Source organism: Drosophila miranda, chromosome 3 (genome assembly GCF_003369915.1).
Source record: "Drosophila miranda strain MSH22 chromosome 3, D.miranda_PacBio2.1, whole genome shotgun sequence".
Taxonomy (NCBI): Eukaryota; Metazoa; Arthropoda; class Insecta; order Diptera; family Drosophilidae; genus Drosophila; species Drosophila miranda.
The window spans coordinates 2,645,760-2,663,987 of record NC_046676.1 but is presented as its reverse complement, the minus strand read 5'-3'; the positions used below and the strand labels follow the sequence as shown (position 1 = coordinate 2,663,987).

Below are 18,228 nucleotides of genomic sequence, written 5' to 3'. Positions count from 1 at the left end.
GCGAGTCTGAGCGAATGTTCAGCAAGGCCGGTCAAATTATTTCTGATCGTCGTATTCGCCTAAAGCCGAAAGTAGTAGATCAGTTAATGTTTCTAAACAAAAATCAGGACTTGTTTTAAGATATAATCTAGGGAATTTACTTTTTTTATGTTGCTGGACTAAAGCTATGAGCTATTGAAAGTGAAATTATCTCCAATTAAAATGATCTCTAATAAAAATATATTTTTAATAACTTTAATCATATTTGTGCAGCTTAATGTGTTTTATTTTTTTGCAACTGTTAGCTTGAAAAACATCGATGATTCATCATCATCATTCTACAAGCATCGAAAACATCGATGTCTTCAAACATCGATGTTTTTCCACCCTCTACCTCCGAGGGGCTCGTTGTGCTACCTCCCGAGATAGAGAGCCCCTCCTTGAAGATGGTTATCTTTCAGATATCAGTGTATATATGGAGCGGACTTACAAGTCCATAGCAGCCCATTCCAAGTCATTCCTAAGTGGAAAGACGGAATGGTTCATCGTCGAGACGTAAACCCTAAGGTTACTGAAATCTATCTGACGAGTTACGCCCAATTTTCTGAGTAATTTTGCCACATAGGTAATCGAAAGCAAATAAGATAGACAACGAATGTGAGCTCCATATGCTCCATATAGAGGGATATGTCCGGCAGCATACGAAACGAGGAAATGTTAACTTTTGAACGATGCGTAATTGAGATGTCAGATCAGACCACTCTGCCGACAAAGATACAGGCAGTGTAGCATCCCATCCTAAATCGTCCTCCCATAAGCTTAGAAAGAATATTTTGACTCTGACCAGAATAGGTGCTATCAAACCGAGCGGATCATAGAATCTGGCTCAAGACGACAGGACTGTACATTTGCATACCAGGCTCCTCCTCCAGCACTCTAGGCTCCTTGGAGCACCATTTGCGTATAGGTATTGTGTCATCACTAGATATGAGATCGTCGACGTAGAAGTCCCGTTCCGCAACTTTGGCTCTTATGTTATTTGGTGGGACCCCCACCATACCAGCCCCAACACCCTCGCTATGTCTGTTCCATTATGGAACTTGCGCTTCCTTTCTTCCTCAGGCCCTTCCTCAAGCAGTATAGGCTAGTGCAGGACCTCTATGCTGGACCACTTTTACTTAACGACGCGATGGATGAGACCGGATCCAATGAAGAGTTACCTCTGAATCCGACCAATGAACAACTCTTCGATGGGGACGTTTAATAGAGGCTTGACTCTGTGACAGAGATCTGCGGGAAGGTGAGCGGCACATAACTCAAGCCTTGGAAGTTTTTTGGTCTTGAGCGGCGCTACTTTAGATTTGGAAGTCAACTATGATATTTTTCAGCCTTCTGCAGTATTGCTACGTATATGACGCACGCTCCATAGGCTCTAATGGAGGCGTCAGCAAAGGCATGTATTCGAACCGGTGACATCGGATCGGAATACAAAAACCGTATATGGATATGTCTTCCAATTGAGACAGTGGTCTGATCGTGATAAAAAATATATAAGCACACAAAATTTCACGAAAATCGGTAGAGCCATTTCGGAGAAGTTTATCAACAAAGACTTCCCAAAAAAAGGACATACCCAATAAGTGGTCTGATCGGGATAAAAAATAGCTGTTGGTCGATGCGCACACTTAATCGATAAGCACACAAAATTTCACGAAAATCGGTAGAGTCATTTCGGAGGAATTTAGCAAAAAGCTTTTGACACGAGAATTTAATATATTAGAATATACAAATTTTCAATAAAAATTTCAAAAACAAATTTGTATCAGACCAATCGCTTTGTTTGGAAAATTTTCGTGGCCGCTCTTGAGCTTAGCGGTGCGCCAAGGGGTATGTAATTTACGGCTGTTGCTTGCCAAGTGACACGCTACCCTACATTCTAAGTGTATATTGCTTTCAAATGTTACTTGCAACCACTCCTTCTCTTGATACCTCGTGCCTCGACATTCAATATTACAATTCATTTTCGATTATCTTTCTCGATCAAACATTTTATTTTAAAAAAATAAATAAATAAATATAAATATAGTGGCTTGTTGCGTAAATTCTACATAAGTATTACGGAAGAAAACATTAAATCCATTCATGAACACTTAAAGATTAAGCTCAAAAGTCGAGTAAAAAGCATTCAACGCTTAGAGGATCGATTAGACCAAGGGTCGATTCCGTTACAATTACCGGAATTACAATGTAGATTAGTTTGTTTGAAATTGAAATTGAAAAGGCGAATCATGTGCAAGAGCAAATCGAGGAGATAACAGGTGATGATACATATGCAGCCGAGTTGGAAGAGCTAACGATTGTAACCAATTCAACCAATTCAAAAATGTTATTAGCCTTTTCGAGAGACTAGTTAGTTCATAGCGACGCTTGTATACCAGTGATCAAAAAATGTAATCATTTGATTTCGTGCCTCTCTGATGATGCATTAGGAACAATAAAGGCGTCCCAAGTCACCGAGGCAAAATATGAAAAGGCCATGGCCGGCCTATAGCGATTATATGACGCGTTTATGATTTTCACGAATAATATCTCCACACTGTTCAATCTGCCGAGAATATCGTATCAGTCCGCATCGTCCCTAAGAAATCTAATCGATACTGTTTGTAGCTACTGCAATTCAGGAGACCATGTAGTGTCAAATTGCCCTCCATTTTCGCTTCTCTCGGTGATGCAAAGTTTTTAGTTTGCCAATTCGGCATCCTTTACATTAATTGTCTGCGAAAAGGCCACGCTGTTTGTAAAATGCAAAGTGTGCAATGCATGTTCTGCATCCGACATCGTTGGACAGGGTAATTCTGGCTACATCGATCGTAAGCGTCCGAACTAGGAGTGGTGAAAACTTTTTGGCCAGAGCTCTGCTCGACTTTTGCATCCTGAAATTAATTTCAGGTTATCACCCTGACCAGTCAGTGAATGTTACTGACTGGGGAATCCCAAAGAACCTACCACTGGTAGACCCTTATTTCTAAAAGCCACAAAGATAAGATATACTGATAGGAGCATAATCGTTCTTTGAATTATTAGTTGTTGGTCAAATCAAGCAAGATCCTGACTTTCCAACTCTTCAGAAAACCCTTCTTGGCTGGGTTGTTTCGGGAAAATATGTTTCCAAGAGTTCTGCTCCTCAAATTAAAAATAGTTTGAGTATCCATCGATAGGGCTTTGAAAAACTTTTGGTCATTGGAAGAAATGCGATCTCCTGTCATCAGGTCGGTTCGAAGTAAGGCTCCCGTTTAAATCAGATCCAAGTTGCTTAGGCAACTCCTTTGAGGTTGCTAAACGGCGGTTTTTATCTTTTGGAAAGAGATTGCATCGTGATCCTGAGTTGAAGAAAATGTACTTGGAATTCATGGCAGAGTACCTCTCCTTAGGTCATATGTCTCCTAATGACAATAAGATTCCTTCTACTCCACAATACGTAATTCCTGATCAGTGTGTCCTGAGGCCCCAAAGTACGTCTACCAAACTCCGTGTCGTGTTCGATGCTTCGTCCAAGACGTCCTCACAGGTGGCCTTGAATGATATTCTGATGGTCGGACCTACCATTGAAGAGGAACTATACTTGACACTGCTCCGTTTCCGTCTGCTCGGGTTTGCCCTGACTGCCGATATCAAAAAGATGTATCGCCAAGTGTTGGCGCTCAGCTCATAGTTAAGAGAAGAGACCCTTCTGAGTCCTTGAGAATATATCAGCCCAATACCGTAACATATAAGACTGGATCAACCATATTCTTGGCTATCCTGTGTTTGAAAAGGTTGAGTGAGCTCTCATTCCATAAAGCTGCTTACGTTATTAGGTCCAACTTTTACATCGATGACTTCTTGGCGTTAGGAGTCTCATGGTTATCTACTGACGATGCCTTTAAGTTCAAAATTGAAAATTCAGTTATGGGTCTCCGAGCGACAAACTAGATTGTGATGAATCGATTCCGCTGCATTTGGAAACAGCGTGGAATTGGTTGAAAAATGCACTGTCTCAATTGGAGGACATATCCATATTTTGGTTTGTATATTCCGATCCGATGTCACCGGTTCAAATACATGCCTTTGCTGACGCCTCCATGAAAGCCTATGGAGCGTGCGTCTATATACGTAGCAGAACTGCAGAAGGTTTAAAAATATCATTATTGACTTTCAAATCCAAAGTAGCGCCGCTCATGACCAAAACGCTCCCAAGGCTTGAGCTGTGTGCCGCTCACCTTCCCGCAGATCTCTGCCACAGAATCATGCCTCTGTTAAACGTTCCCATCGAACTAGTTTATTGGTCGGATTCCGAGGTAACTCTTCATTGGATCCGGTCTCATCCATCGTAGCAATAAAGATGTATTTGATGTAGATTACACATACAACTGTATGCAATATTCTGTCCCGTTTTTAACCATTGCTTCACTTCATGGAAATCATACATATACTTTTTGTATGATGCCGACAGATAACGTAGTTATTTCCCCGCTCTTTTGTCAACCACTCTATGTACCTATGGTTGGAGAGAAAACTCATAATGCGACGGATTCCATTCAAAACACTAGCAATAATAAGCAGTTTTCGGTCGCCATGCTGGTCTTAATTCTTTTTGTTTCCACAATTTTTGGAGCAATAATTGCATATCTTGGTATCAAAGCCTACCCGGATCTTTTAGAGGGCTCAAAGAACGTATTAATAATTAAAAAGTTGGATAAAACATGCTATATATCAACAATAACAGAATCCGAATACACAATAGATGAAAAAAAAAGAAAATACTTTGGTGCAAAAATTTTCAATGATAATCAGCAGTAAGTAATCCAATTGTTTTTTAAGAAAAATAACATTTAAATACAAAATATTTTTTTTCAGTCCTTTTTCAGAAGAAACAGTTGTGGATACTAGAAGTGTTCTAGGCAAGGTTTATAAAGTAGACGAGTATGAAATGCCTAAAGAACTGGATTATTCAATAAAAGAGTATAGTGAACTCAGTTATGGAAGTACCCTCACCATTCCCCCACCATTACCAAAGCGTAATTCTAATAATTTAATATTCAATTAAAACAAGAAATAATAAAAGTTCACAATGGATTATTGGATGGGTATATTGGAAATTGCGTCATAGATATTCATTAACAAATTTATAGATGTTAAATTTAACATGAAATTTGCCATCCCCAACAGTTATTAACATTTAAAATGTCATGTACCAGCAAAAACGACAACGATCAAATGCTCCTAAATGTTCAGGACATAGTCTTGAGGTGAATAGATCATTAATCGTTGTGCTGTGCCAACTATTCAACAAGCAAGGTAGTCGATTGTAAATAGCAAAAAAGGTGAGGCATTTCAACTTCAGCGTCACGTGAATCAGTCCTTTTTGTATTGTTGTCTGTCTTGTTGACCCCACCAGGCGTTTAATTTAAAACTATCGATTATTTGTGGCGAAACATCGATGTTTAGTTGTATGTCTTGTCCCGTCTCTATGAAAGAAAAAACTAAAGAGAGAAGGAGAAGCACGAGAGGTACGCACTTGGTTGAGCTATTTTATTTTCGTTGTTAAAACAATCTTTTAAATATATAGGTGGGTCGGCTTGGATGTGTTGGCAAAAGTACAATTAAGCGATGGCAAAATTTAAACAAGCACAGGGCGTTGAGAAGCCGTTGGCATTGATTCAGGAAGTGCAAACTCGTTGGAACAGTGCGTTAAATAAATAATTCAATTTTTAGAGGAATACAGACGGAATTATGCCTTTTAAAGCTGCTGCCCAAAAATATCTGTGCGTCACGGCCACGGCCAGCGAGTCTGAGCGAATGTTCAGCAAGGCCGGTCAAATTATTTCTGATCGTCGTATTCGCCTAAAGCCGAAAGTAGTAGATCAGTTAATGTTTCTAAACAAAAATCAGGACTTGTTTTAAGATATAATCTAGGGAATTTACTTTTTTTATGTTGCTGGACTAAAGCTATGAGCTATTGAAAGTGAAATTATCTCCAATTAAAATGATCTCTAATAAAAATATATTTTTAATAACTTTAATCATATTTGTGCAGCTTAATGTGTTTTATTTTTTTGCAACTGTTAGCTTGAAAAACATCGATGATTCATCATCATCATTCTACAAGCATCGAAAACATCGATGTCTTCAAACATCGATGTTTTTCCACCCTCTACCTCCGAGGGGCTCGTTGTGCTACCTCCCGAGATAGAGAGCCCCTCCTTGAAGATGGTTATCTTTCAGATATCAGTGTATATATGGAGCGGACTTACAAGTCCATAGCAGCCCATTCCAAGTCATTCCTAAGTGGAAAGACGGAATGGTTCATCGTCGAGACGTAAACCCTAAGGTTACTGAAATCTATCTGACGAGTTACGCCCAATTTTCTGAGTAATTTTGCCACATAGATAATCGAAAGCAAATAAGATAGACAACGAATGTGAGCTCCATATGCTCCATATAGAGGGATATGTCCGGCAGCATACGAAAAGAGGAAATGTTAACTTTTGAACGATGCGTAATTGAGATGTCAGATCAGACCACTCTGCCGACAAAGATACAGGCAGTGTAGCATCCCATCCTAAATCGTCCTCCCATAAGCTTAGAAAGAATATTTTGACTCTGACCAGAATAGGTGCTATCAAACCGAGCGGATCATAGAATCTGGCTCAAGACGACAGGACTGTACATTTGCATACCAGGCTCCTCCTCCAGCACTCTAGGCTCCTTGGAGCACCATTTGCGTATAGGTATTGTGTCATCACTAGATATGAGATCGTCGACGTAGAAGTCCCGTTCCGCAACTTTGGCTCTTATGTTATTTGGTGGGACCCCCACCATACCAGCCCCAACACCCTCGCTATGTCTGTTCCATTATGGAACTTGCGCTTCCTTTCTTCCTCAGGCCCTTCCTCAAGCAGTATAGGCTAGTGCAGGACCTCTATGCTGGACCACTTTTACTTAACGACGCGATGGATGAGACCGGATCCAATGAAGAGTTACCTCTGAATCCGACCAATGAACAACTCTTCGATGGGGACGTTTAATAGAGGCTTGACTCTGTGACAGAGATCTGCGGGAAGGTGAGCGGCACATAACTCAAGCCTTGGAAGTTTTTTGGTCTTGAGCGGCGCTACTTTAGATTTGGAAGTCAACTATGATATTTTTCAGCCTTCTGCAGTATTGCTACGTATATGACGCACGCTCCATAGGCTCTAATGGAGGCGTCAGCAAAGGCATGTATTCGAACCGGTGACATCGGATCGGAATACAAAAACCGTATATGGATATGTCTTCCAATTGAGACAGTGGTCTGATCGTGATAAAAAATATATAAGCACACAAAATTTCACGAAAATCGGTAGAGCCATTTCGGAGAAGTTTATCAACAAAGACTTCCCAAAAAAAGGACATACCCAATAAGTGGTCTGATCGGGATAAAAAATAGCTGTTGGTCGATGCGCACACTTAATCGATAAGCACACAAAATTTCACGAAAATCGGTAGAGTCATTTCGGAGGAATTTAGCAAAAAGCTTTTGACACGAGAATTTAATATATTAGAATATACAAATTTTCAATAAAAATTTCAAAAACAAATTTGTATCAGACCAATCGCTTTGTTTGGAAAATTTTCGTGGCCGCTCTTGAGCTTAGCGGTGCGCCAAGGGGTATGTAATTTACGGCTGTTGCTTGCCAAGTGACACGCTACCCTACATTCTAAGTGTATATTGCTTTCAAATGTTACTTGCAACCACTCCTTCTCTTGATACCTCGTGCCTCGACATTCAATATTACAATTCATTTTCGATTATCTTTCTCGATCAAACATTTTATTTTAAAAAAATAAATAAATAAATATAAATATAGTGGCTTGTTGCGTAAATTCTACATAAGTATTACGGAAGAAAACATTAAATCCATTCATGAACACTTAAAGATTAAGCTCAAAAGTCGAGTAAAAAGCATTCACCGCTTAGAGGATCGATTAGACCAAGGGTCGATTCCGTTACAATTACCGGAATTACAATGTAGATTAGTTTGTTTGAAATTGAAATTGAAAAGGCGAATCATGTGCAAGAGCAAATCGAGGAGATAACAGGTGATGATACATATGCAGCCGAGTTGGAAGAGCTAACGATTGTAACCAATTCAACCAATTCAAAAATGTTATTAGCCTTTTCGAGAGACTAGTTAGTTCATAGCGACGCTTGTATACCAGTGATCAAAAAATGTAATCATTTGATTTCGTGCCTCTCTGATGATGCATTAGGAACAATAAAGGCGTCCCAAGTCACCGAGGCAAAATATGAAAAGGCCATGGCCGGCCTATAGCGATTATATGACGCGTTTATGATTTTCACGAATAATATCTCCACACTGTTCAATCTGCCGAGAATATCGTATCAGTCCGCATCGTCCCTAAGAAATCTAATCGATACTGTTTGTAGCTACTGCAATTCAGGAGACCATGTAGTGTCAAATTGCCCTCCATTTTCGCTTCTCTCGGTGATGCAAAGTTTTTAGTTTGCCAATTCGGCATCCTTTACATTAATTGTCTGCGAAAAGGCCACGCTGTTTGTAAAATGCAAAGTGTGCAATGCATGTTCTGCATCCGACATCGTTGGACAGGGTAATTCTGGCTACATCGATCGTAAGCGTCCGAACTAGGAGTGGTGAAAACTTTTTGGCCAGAGCTCTGCTCGACTTTTGCATCCTGAAATTAATTTCAGGTTATCACCCTGACCAGTCAGTGAATGTTACTGACTGGGGAATCCCAAAGAACCTACCACTGGTAGACCCTTATTTCTAAAAGCCACAAAGATAAGATATACTGATAGGAGCATAATCGTTCTTTGAATTATTAGTTGTTGGTCAAATCAAGCAAGATCCTGACTTTCCAACTCTTCAGAAAACCCTTCTTGGCTGGGTTGTTTCGGGAAAATATGTTTCCAAGAGTTCTGCTCCTCAAATTAAAAATAGTTTGAGTATCCATCGATAGGGCTTTGAAAAACTTTTGGTCATTGGAAGAAATGCGATCTCCTGTCATCAGGTCGGTTCGAAGTAAGGCTCCCGTTTAAATCAGATCCAAGTTGCTTAGGCAACTCCTTTGAGGTTGCTAAACGGCGGTTTTTATCTTTTGGAAAGAGATTGCATCGTGATCCTGAGTTGAAGAAAATGTACTTGGAATTCATGGCAGAGTACCTCTCCTTAGGTCATATGTCTCCTAATGACAATAAGATTCCTTCTACTCCACAATACGTAATTCCTGATCAGTGTGTCCTGAGGCCCCAAAGTACGTCTACCAAACTCCGTGTCGTGTTCGATGCTTCGTCCAAGACGTCCTCACAGGTGGCCTTGAATGATATTCTGATGGTCGGACCTACCATTGAAGAGGAACTATACTTGACACTGCTCCGTTTCCGTCTGCTCGGGTTTGCCCTGACTGCCGATATCAAAAAGATGTATCGCCAAGTGTTGGCGCTCAGCTCATAGTTAAGAGAAGAGACCCTTCTGAGTCCTTGAGAATATACCAGCCCAATACCGTAACATATAAGACTGGATCAACCATATTCTTGGCTATCCTGTGTTTGAAAAGGTTGAGTGAGCTCTCATTCCATAAAGCTGCTTACGTTATTAGGTCCAACTTTTACATCGATGACTTCTTGGCGTTAGGAGTCTCATGGTTATCTACTGACGATGCCTTTAAGTTCAAAATTGAAAATTCAGTTATGGGTCTCCGAGCGACAAACTAGATTGTGATGAATCGATTCCGCTGCATTTGGAAACAGCGTGGAATTGGTTGAAAAATGCACTGTCTCAATTGGAGGACATATCCATATTTTGGTTTGTATATTCCGATCCGATGTCACCGGTTCAAATACATGCCTTTGCTGACGCCTCCATGAAAGCCTATGGAGCGTGCGTCTATATACGTAGCAGAACTGCAGAAGGTTTAAAAATATCATTATTGACTTTCAAATCCAAAGTAGCGCCGCTCATGACCAAAACGCTCCCAAGGCTTGAGCTGTGTGCCGCTCACCTTCCCGCAGATCTCTGCCACAGAATCATGCCTCTGTTAAACGTTCCCATCGAACTAGTTTATTGGTCGGATTCCGAGGTAACTCTTCATTGGATCCGGTCTCATCCATCGTCGCTGTCGACTTTCGTTTCAAATAGAGTGGCTGAGATTCAAGAGTGGTCGAAACAGAACCCAGCAGATTTTGTCTCACGAGGTTGTGATGTCAACGAAATCGTTCAGTCAATTTGGTTCGAAGGGCCATAATTTCTGAAGGAGAAAGAAGAAAACTGGCCCAAGAACTCCCATTTCGAACCTACCGATGATCTTCAGCTGGAAAAAAAAGGAAGACTGCGGTCATCGAGGAATTTTCGTCACACCTCAAACAGTTTAGAGTGCTCGTGTATGTGTTCCGCTTTATAAGAAAATGTAAAGACCCAAGTCTAAATTTCGAAAAAACTATCTCACCGACCGAATATAATGAAGCCTTTTATAAAATTGTCGAACTCGTCCAGCATCAGGTGTATCAAGGAGAAATCGAAAAGGTTAGGAAAGATCTACAATTGGTCCTAGTCTTCAGCGGTTGAACCCATTCATGCATGAAGACACAGGGACTTGGTGTAACTTTTTGTTGTTGCGAGTGGGGGGGCGACAAGCCAAAGCTCCTATATCATACCGTGCCAAGTTTCCGCAGCTTTTGGCTAAAGCTCGCAATTCGCTCGAAGCTATATTCGTCATCTGAACCATTTGAATTTTGATGTCGGACCACGAGCACTTGTGAGCATTCTTGGACAAAGTGTATGGATAGTGCACGCTCAGGAGGTCTACAGTCAGACAGTTTGATCGAATATGCGCTGTTTTAAATGCAAGCCTCGATTGTGGACGATACTCATGAGGAATTTACCCGCAGATCGACTCCGTGTTCTCCGCCCACTTTCATTTTCCGTGGACCAGTGCTCACGACATTGTAAATTCGCGGAAGGCCGACCGAAGGACCGCTTTTTGTTTGTTTTGCGTCCACAACGCCCTAACACCCGGGCATCTGCTTAAAGGCGGGTCGCTCATTGCCCCCCCAGCACTGCGGACTCCGGACCAGGAGATTCTCAGTTGCTTGCGGCGTTTGCGACTTGTCTCGTCAGTCAGGCAAGCGTTTTGGCAGCGATGGTCCCGCGAATATGTCCTGGGGCTACAAGTTCGGAGCAAACGGCACCAGCGACAACCCAACCAAGAGGAAGGAGACCTCGTCCTCGTGGCCGAGGACAATCTGCCGCCGCAGAAGTGGCTCGTTTTCGGTTATTTTGTATTAGAAAAACTCTTCAAATTTTTCAATACTCATTTATTTATTTATTTAATTAACGGGAAACAGGGTTTAAAAGAAGGAAAGAAGATAAGTGACAAGTTTGTTAAATTAAGGTGATTATAAATATTGCATGCTATTAGTTTAAGGGATAGGTTAGGGGACAAGGTATGACAGAGGGAGTTATAGTTATGGCATATAACCCTTAATGGTTCATGTTGGGCATAATTAGACCTACATATGGGTAAGCGGATTGGCCTTAAAGTACGGGTAGGTCTAGATGGAACGGCAAAGTCAATCAGACCCAAGAGAGTTTGGGAGTCAACAATCACGGGAAGGAGCTTGTGCACGAACATTACGCCATTGCAAATTCTGCGATGGTGCAACGACGGCAGGTCAATAAGATTTAGCCTAGACCGGTAGTGTGGCAAGATTCTACCCGAGTCCCAGCTTAAGTTTCGAAGGGCAAAAATTAAAAATTGCTTCAATTTAATTATTTAATTTATGATTCAATAACAACCTGCTGCTCTTTATACTGCGGGCTCCACACACAAGAACAATACTCCAATATCGAACGTACTAACGGAAAAAAACAGTTGTTTTGAAACGTACGGGTCGACAAACTCTTTGAGAAAACACCCTTAGCTTTATTTACCGTTGCAGCTATATGGCTGTTACAACAAAACTTATGATCAAATAGGACTCCTAGGTCATTTGAACTCGAAATTCGTTCCAGGACATGATTTACTAACACATATGAGACAAAATGTGGAGCGCGACGGTAAAATGTCATAAGTTTGCATTTAGAGAGGTTCAGAAAAATCAGATTAGAATAGAAGTTCACTTAGATCCAGTAATATCAGAGTATGTTATAACTTAAGGATGGTCATTCACAAATAAAATAAACAGTAGCGGGCCCAGATGACTTCCCTGTGACACTCCTGAAGTAACATTAACAATATTTGACAACACATTAGAAGACCCAACACGTTGAGTACAGTTAGAGAGATAGGACAAAATCCATTTTAGAAGAATCGTTGGGAACCCTAATAAAGAGAGTTTGTGAATAAGCAGAGCATGGTTCACAGAATCGAATGCCTGAAGTCCGTAAAAACTACATCCGTTTGCAAACCAGTTTGAAAACTACGGCGGAAAAGAAGGTTAGTCGATGTTGAACGATGTCTGAAAAAACCGTGTTGCGACGGAGATATCAAGCTGCAACAAAGATTTTGCAGTTGCCGGGTGACCAGGAACTCATGAAGCTTCGGGATGGCGGAAAGCTTTTGCGATACCACGCTAGTTTTCAGTATTTGATCTTGAACCTTTTTTGTGAAGCGGAATGATGTAGGACTCATTCCAAATTACTGGGAGACAAGACTGTTCCAAAGAGAGCTTGAAGAGAAAGGTCAAGGGTTTGCAAAGGGACTGGGCACAGTGTTTTAAAATGCAACTTGATACCTTATCTGGACCAGCAGAAAACGATATGTCCATAGATGACAAACCTTCCAGAACAACGCTTTCCTCGAAAATAGGTAGAAAAATGCTGTTAGCGAGAGGTAGCTGGTACGGATACGGAGTGGATGCGTTGTAAATATGAGACGAGTACGTTAATTGGAAAAAGGTAGCGAATAGTTTTGCAATGCCAACAGCAGAAGCTTCTGTTCTGTTCTGGTAATGAAGGGACGGAGCAAAAGCGTTTGACTTACGCTTAGAGTTAACGAACGAAAATAATTTTTTAGGATCACTACGAAAGTTTCTACATATCCAATATCGAATGATTTCGTAATGATTATAACACTGACTATTAACGGCAAGGAACAGAGAGCGAATGGAGGAGTATAGAGCTAAGGCCGACGTGGAGCCCGTCTTCTGGTACTTTTTATAGAGCCTGGATCTATTGTTTTCTATGTTCGCTAATGAATAAAGAAATGACCAATCAACAACCGAGAGATGTAGATTTAAATCAATAAAATTGGTTTTTCGAAAACACTTTATGCGGAAAGGAGCCATGGAACAGTCAGCAACATCAGATCGGGTACACTGTAAGGAAGTTCTCAGGCCGAGGTACAGCTTCTCAGTCTGTCCAGGGCCCGGTCCTTCCCCACAGCAAAATTTGTCGTGTGAGGACCTAAGGGGAGAGCCGTTCGTGGCGAAAGCGCACCCGTGGGGTGGATCGTGGGACGGTCGGGCCTGGCCCGGCCACGAGGCGTGGGTGAACCCATGCTTGTGGAGCTGCAGAGACGTGCGTTGGGGGTCATGCGTGGCGGGAGAAGGGGTTTGGGTCAGGGATCGGAAGGGTATGGGAGAGGGGAGCCCAGCTTAGCAGATGCCGCATGATCCACGCTCACATCTGCGTCGCCGGGTCCCCAGGGCGAGGGTGTAGGAGAGGGAACCCAGCTTTGCGGATGCCGCGTGAATCCACGACTCACATCCAGCATCGCCGGGTCCCCAGGGGAGAAAATTATAGGAAAGGGAAGCCCAGCTTGGTGGATGCCGCATGATCCACGACTCACATCCACTTCGCCGGGCCCCCAGGGAATAGGGAAGAGAGGGGGAGGGGGTGAGGGACTCCTACGGGCGAAAGTTCGGAAACCGGCGGGTTGAGGTGGGTGTCTTTATTGTGGGGGAATACGACAAAAATATCATAGACACCATGTCGATATCGATATGCATTTAACACTGTGGGAAACTTCTGCTCCTGAGCTTCTACCCTGCCTACTGCACCGATCTATCCCCCCAGAGCTCACATACGTGAGGTGGCTCACCCTTGTTTCCCTTCTTTGGGTCCTGCGGCGGGTCCTCGTCACGGTGGTCACGTCTTACTTTTCACTTCGCGCGGGGTCGGGGCACTCATTATTTGGTACAACCGTTCTGGCTTAGCCCGAACGCTTTTCTGCTTTTCTTTTTGCAGCTTCTCTGCCGCTTCGCTGCTGCGCAGCTTTCGGCTGCCGGCCTCGGCTCGGGGGTGTATGCATGCTTCGCCGTCGGCTCTCTCCCTCGGCTGCGTGGGCGTAAGACCGATCGACGGCTTCTCTGCCGCTTCGCTCTCTTCCATGCTGGCTCTCTTTGCTGCGTGGCCGTAGTATGCGTCTCTCTTCCGTGTTGGTTCTCTGAGCTGCGTGGCCGTAGTATGCGTCTCTCTTCCGTGTTGGTTCTCTTAATTCTACTACTAAGTAAAAAGGCCTCACTATTTTGGGGTTCTCTTAGCCTATTTCTTACTTTAATTTGGGAAAATAAGGATAACAGCATTAATTTAAACAAGAGAAATATCCGTTAGCCCATGGATAAAATCATTGTGGCAATTGGGAAGCAGCAGGTTAGCTTCGTCGTAAGGCACCCAAGAAAAAAATGGTAGGTTGAAGTCCCCTATGAAAATAATTTGATCATTGAACGTAATGCCGATACGACAGTATTAATAGCTGAGAGGTGATTAAAGTAAACCTCAACATCAGACCTGGGAGGAATGTAAGGAAAAATGCCGACACAACACGATCTTTGACTGCAACAAATTCTATTCCATGGATGTCATTGAATGGGAATAACTCAGATGAGAAATCAATTTTGACTGCAATCAGAACCCTGCTAGCAAAATATGGGCGATCCATCCTATAAATAGTGTAATTATCAATGAAAATTTAATGATCATTGATATAAGAGTTTAGACATGTTTCAGTAAAAGCGATGGCGTCGAAATCAAAATACGCACTATTTGTATGAATTGTACGCAATTTTCACAACAAACTGAACAAAATGGTTCATCAGTTTTTTAGAGCAGCATGTTCGGTATTTCTAGGACTTAGGTTAGAATCGCTCAAGAGATTTAAAAAGAAAAGAATCATGGAGACATGTATTTGCGTATTTATGTATAATTATGTATAAGTAGGTTCGAGTATGTACAACGAAGCGGCAGCTTGTATCGGGGGTGGAAGCGTAACTGATTCTAGCTTACATGCTAAGACAACGGTGAGCGACGTGCGGATCGTAAAAGAGCACAGAGCCGGGAGAGCGAGAGCGAGGCAGAGGGCGATGTAACTGGCTGTTAACTGAGTGCAGTACGCAGAAGCGATAATATACTGTTAGCCTGGGGCGCGGTTAATATTCAATATTAATGAGATTCTATAATATACCAAAACAAAATAACAATAATGTCGTATGATATTTAATCAAAGGGTAGAAAATGCAGGAGCGAGAAAAAAAATTTCGACGTCTATACAACCATCGAGCTGGCGCATCTCCCTAGTAACTTCGATGGAATACATCCTTACAAAACGGAACATAAGCTAGGCAGTAAACAGCTTCAACCCGTTCAAATCGCCAGGTCCGTACCCAGTAATTCCGGCCCATCTTCAAAGGCCGGGGAAATGTCCATCAACTGGCTACAATGTACAATGATTCCCAGGCCCACAGAAGGATCGAAGCTGGACAAGCTGGTCTTCCAAGCAGAGGTCATATTGATCAGGGAAGCTCTGAACTGCCTTCAAGCTGTTGCCGTTATGTCAGCTCGGATAAACATTTGTAGGGACAGCATAGACGAATTGGCCAGATCTGGTGGAGGAGGCAGTGGAACAACTGTTCTGCTCCTGTCCAGCTCTCGGCAGAAGAAGGCTACAACACTTGGGCTCGGTCTTTCTAAATGACATTTCAGAGATGTCTATACTATGTCCCAAAAGGAACGCTAACTTCGTGAGCGCATCTGGATGGGATAATTGCTGACATGAAACAAACTTTTTCTAAAAGATTTGGAGCTTTAATTTGTTGTTCCTTTATATTTCACATAACTTAAGAATCTGGTTGAATTGGACCCAAACATTTTGTAGCTTAGCTTACCGTCTGGGAAATATTAAGCTCTCAAATGCAAAGTTTTGACTTTAAAAACTCCGGAAAAGTCGACAAATATAATAGGCGTTCAAGCTATCGTTGAATACCATTCGGTACCTTCCCAAATTCTCTTGACAGTTAATAACTGTTACAAACACAAAATTTTGGTATTTTTTTTTAAATAAGGTTTGATTCCTTAAACGGAAGAACAAAAAAATGTTGGGCCATTGGACTTTTCTTTGTATCGATTACACAAATATGTAGACGATGTTGCTAGATAATTAAATGATTAGTGTTGCCCCAGGTGTGTTGTCGCAAGTTTCCCTAGAATATAATAGCATAGATAGCAGCAAAAAAAAAATATTAGCTGCCGACATTGAAAAAATTATCATCCATATTATCGGTAATTGTTGAGGTACTATTTTCTAAAAATATAACCTTGTCTACTTCAAACACCCTTCTGTTCTCAAAGGGACTTGCCTTGACACGGGCAACATCCCCTTGGTCGCAATAGTAGAAACATGAACGCGAACAGGAACACAGCACGATTCATTTCAATTCAGTAAAATTTCATTGTGATTAAAGGAGAGAACAAAAAAACTGAAATCAAAAAGTTATATATTTAGTTTTTTTAATTACTACTTGGATATGATAATAAGTACTTAACAAATATCCAAGAAAACCACGATTAATCAATTTGATTTCCACATGTACAATCTTTTTATTCGTAATTTGCATATGATTCTACAGTTGAGAGCCAATATTTCATTATCAATAGTTCGACTTAACTTTTTGGAACACTAATTGGACATTTTATATTGAAAGGTGTGCTCTCATACATTAGAAGACACACAATTCATTCTAAATCATATAGATGTATACTTACAAAAGTAAGTTACGTTACGAGCATAGGTTGATCATTGCATCTACTTAGATCTAATTTAACTTATTCTAGCGCTAAAATCGAATTATTAGCTACACGTCACAATCATCAATTTGTATATTTTAAAATCAGTTTCAATTTTTCTGACTTATAAATACACTCGTTTTACGAATTAAACTTACTAATAGGATAGAAGCATTAAAAATCGAAGCTATTTTACGCTGAATACAAATTATTACGAATATAGTTTTTTCAAAAAGTAGTTACATACATGCTTAATTTCGAATTCGGATGAAAGCGCATGTTACAATATTTTCCCAATTCGTGAGGCAAAATATATATATGAAATAAAGCAACCTTAATTTTAACTATCGTTAAATAGTCTAAGTTAACTCTATAGGTATTTCGCAGGAATGAAAATCGAATGATTTAGTAACCTGTTTAATTGTTAAAAAATAAATACCAGAAAGCAGAATGCTCGATTTTGTAACTTATTGATTTCAATAAATAATTTTTGTAAGTATGCATAAGGTCGCTGCTCCGTCGCTGCTACTTTGCTGCTCTGTCGCTGGTGCCGCTTTGTCGCCGTCGCGTGCCAAAGTTTTAGGCGCGGTCCGCGGCCATTTTTTCCCGGCACGCGGTGTCTTCGGCGTCTCTCCCCGTCTCTTTCTACTGCGTAGGTGGCTGGCTGCGTGGTTTTCCGCGTGGTTTTCGCAGGCGCGTCTGGGACACGTGCCGGCGGCTGTTGCTTGGGGGGATATTAGGTAAACCAGCCTTAGCTGTACACAAGTCGAGGGATCAAAGATTGGTGCTGGCTATTCGCCGGGGCTCTGATTTTGGGCTGCCAATCCCTGATTTGAAGATTTCTGCTGCTGCTTAGTTCCCTTTTCACTTTTCACTGCTTTTAACTTATTCCCTATGCTCACCGACTCTCCCCTCGTGAGTCCCTGCTGGGGCGCCATCTGTAAGGAAGTTCTCAGGCCGAGGTACAGCTTCTCAGTCTGTCCAGGGCCCGGTCCTTCCCCACAGCAAAATTTGTCGTGTGAGGACCTAAGGGGAGAGCCGTTCGTGGCGAAAGCGCACCCGTGGGGTGGATCGTGGGACGGTCGGGCCTGGCCCGGCCACGAGGCGTGGGTGAACCCATGCTTGTGGAGCTGCAGAGACGTGCGTTGGGGGTCATGCGTGGCGGGAGAAGGGGTTTGGGTCAGGGATC

General features: G+C 41.9%; 1 long non-coding RNA gene across 1 annotated transcript; it reads left to right on the top strand.

Annotated features, from left to right (window-relative positions):
• The first annotated feature begins 4,359 nt into the window (after positions 1 to 4,359).
• Positions 4,360 to 5,999, top strand: LOC117188176. Its single transcript, XR_004472498.1, has 3 exons — positions 4,360 to 4,814; positions 4,876 to 5,528; positions 5,588 to 5,999. It is a non-coding gene; the product is annotated as an uncharacterized LOC117188176 (long non-coding RNA).
• The last annotated feature ends 12,229 nt before the right edge of the window (positions 6,000 to 18,228 follow it).